The following is a 2578-nucleotide window of genomic DNA, read 5'->3' as shown; positions in this document are numbered from 1 at the left end:
CCTGCCGGGCTCTAGCCGCGCGGCCGTCGCCGCCTTAGAGCGCCCGGGCGTCGCCGCGGCCTCGCTCCTATCCGCGCGGAGAAGCCGGTGGTGCTCAGGGTACCTCAGCGCAGACCAGAGCGGGCCCCAGCCCTCCCATGCCACGCCAGGGCCCGCGCCTCCACAGCTATCCCCCCAAAAGGCGCTCGCCGGCTTTGGGGACCCCCTCAGGCTGCGGAGTCGAGACTCCGCCGGTAACTCCGACTCTGGCCTTACAGGACGACCAGGGAGGCCCCGGGTGACCAGCGGCCCCACTCTCGGTTCCCCGGCCCTCCGTCCTCCCCTCTACGTAGCCCGCCAGGCCGACTCCACGTTCTCCCCCTTCTCTTTCAGACCCCATCCGTTACCGGTGGCTAACACGGGGAGCCAGGCGGCCGGAGCTGCGCAGGCAGTGACTCAGGGCGGCAGTGGCGGCGGGAGGAGCAGGAGGCGGCGCCGCGAGCAGATGGCGCTAAAAAAGACCCGTGAGCCCGCCGCTCGCGCTCATATACAATTAGCGTCAGCACGTAGGATCCGCTCCGCCGCCCTCCCCCTGGCCTCGCCGTCTCCCAGCAACAGGGGCGAGAGGCGGGCCCAGATCGGGTTGCCTAGTAACCGAGCCGTCCTTCATCCCTACAGACCTCCACATTAAATGAACGGGTTTAGGCTTCCTCTTGTTTCCACCTCCCGTCTCTACTACGCTCCATGTCACCTCTTTTCATCCTCGCTGCACTGGAAAATAAATAGGAAAAAAAATTAACCCTTTTTGCTCGGGACAAGGGCCCTGGTCCGCTCCCTCGCCCTGAGTCCCTTTCGTATCCCTCGGCGTGGTGCAGGGAGTGGTGAGGAGACCGCGGGCATTCAGCCCCAGCTCCAGAGTCGCTGCCTACACTACACAACCTCGTTGGCTCCTGTCCCGGGCCGGGCCTAATGCTTGCAACTCCAGGTCCTGGGTAACCATTTTCTTTCCCCGCCCTTCCACGCCCCCGCCCCCCATTTCTTGCAAAACAGCCTCCTGACCAATCCGACGACGTCTCTGTGGGTCTCTGGGCCGCCCGGGAGTGCACCTCCTCCTTACCCCTCCAGCCTAACCTTTCACCTCGTGCTGTTCCTCATTTCTGCGAAAGTTCTTGATGAAAATGTGTGTCTTTTCTAGATGCTTTCTAACGAGAACACTGGGGGTTTCATCTGTCTAATAAAGTAAACCCTATATATGTAAATCTGCAGGTCGGTGACTGTTTTTCACTTAATACTGGATTGACGTAATAACTCTTAAGGTAGTAGAGTTCCAGGTTTGATTCCCGGGCCTTTTCAAAAAGGAGACCAAAATTATTTCCATAATAATATAAAAATGCTATTTGCCTTTTCCGCTCTCTTTTCAGTATACAATGGAGTTTTCCAGAGGCTACATAACATGTGATGTGGAAACATTGAAAACAAGCAGATTGGCAAATCCAGTCATGTGCTGTTCAACCAGACACGGCAGAGACTCCCAAAAATATAAAACAATGCCACCCTACTCCATTTTTTGTTATTATTTAATTATTTAATTTAATTATTATTCTTAATTTTAATTTCTGTTATGAGAAATATCAGTGTCTATAATGCATGTAAAAGTAATTTAGGGTCTTCATTTTAAGAATGTAAAAGGATCCTGAGAACAAAAATTTGAGATCCTCGCCTCTAAATATTGCATGCCTTGAAACTTCAAACTGCTTAGAGTATTGTCATTCTCACTTTTAGCTACTATCTTTACTCCATTTTATAGGAGACAATTTTTCCCTTGATCCTCACCAACCTTTAGTTGTCTTCCCCATTATACCTTATAAATGCCATTGTCTCCTAATAACATCAGCAGTGACTCCTCATCATTGAGGGTTTTGTGTTTTGAGAAAAAATTGCAAGATGCATAAGCTAGGTAGACCAAAGGCCAACGTACACATAAACTTGGTGCTAATGATAAGGAGGCCTGGAGAGCATTGCATTTGAAATCAAGCTATGCATAAATTTTAGTTAGCACACTAAAATTTACTAAGTAGCACCTCCTTTCTGTAAATCTCTGTGATGGTAGAATTTATAAGATCAAATTGAGAGGTTAGCCTTCATGAGGTTCTGTAGTAAGCCTTCACAATTTTAGGCACTGGCCTAAGGCTCCTAATTTCTGACACTTCATTCCAAGCTCCATATTTAAAGGCTTACTGCCAATTTATAATCTCCTTCCCCTTTTCTGTAGCCTCCTCCTCCAGCACCTTCTTTCCCTGTATCCTAACTAATCACAAAACAAAAAACTAATAAACCACTAATAATGCATGACTTTTAATCTGATCACTTAAACCCAACTTGTAAAAATAACCCTCTAAAACCCTCTAAAGCTTATGCAATTATTTAAGAATATTTATATGTAAGAAGCAACCTGAGATTCTAGAAATATAACATTGAACAAGAAAGGCAAGGGTCTTCATGTTCCAATGGAGTGAGACAAATAATAATCAAGTAACAGAATAGTATTGGATATTAGTAAGTAAAAAGAAAAGTCAATGCAATAAAGGTAGAGGGTAAG

General features: G+C 48.0%; 1 protein-coding gene across 6 annotated transcripts in view; it reads right to left on the bottom strand.

The window, feature by feature from the left end:
• NAP1L1 (nucleosome assembly protein 1-like 1) overlaps positions 1–744 on the bottom strand; it is a 36161-nt gene extending 35417 nt beyond the window's left edge. For 3 of the 6 annotated variants that reach the window (XM_012720399.1, XM_004675869.2, XM_004675870.2), the window contains exon 1: positions 387–664. The gene's annotated coding sequence lies outside the window, so the exon portion shown is untranslated. Of the gene's footprint in view, positions 1–386 lie in introns of all 6 variants that reach the window. The other 3 variants (XM_012720401.1, XM_012720402.1, XM_012720400.1) reach the window with 2 other exon arrangements.
• Positions 745–2578: the final 1834 nt, after the last annotated feature.

Source organism: Condylura cristata, unplaced genomic scaffold (assembly GCF_000260355.1).
Source record: "Condylura cristata isolate star-nosed mole 26May11 unplaced genomic scaffold, ConCri1.0 scaffold00004, whole genome shotgun sequence".
Lineage (NCBI taxonomy): Eukaryota > Metazoa > Chordata > Mammalia > Eulipotyphla > Talpidae > Condylura > Condylura cristata.
Note: the sequence above shows the minus strand (reverse complement) of the source record. Positions and strands in the feature narration are given on the sequence as shown.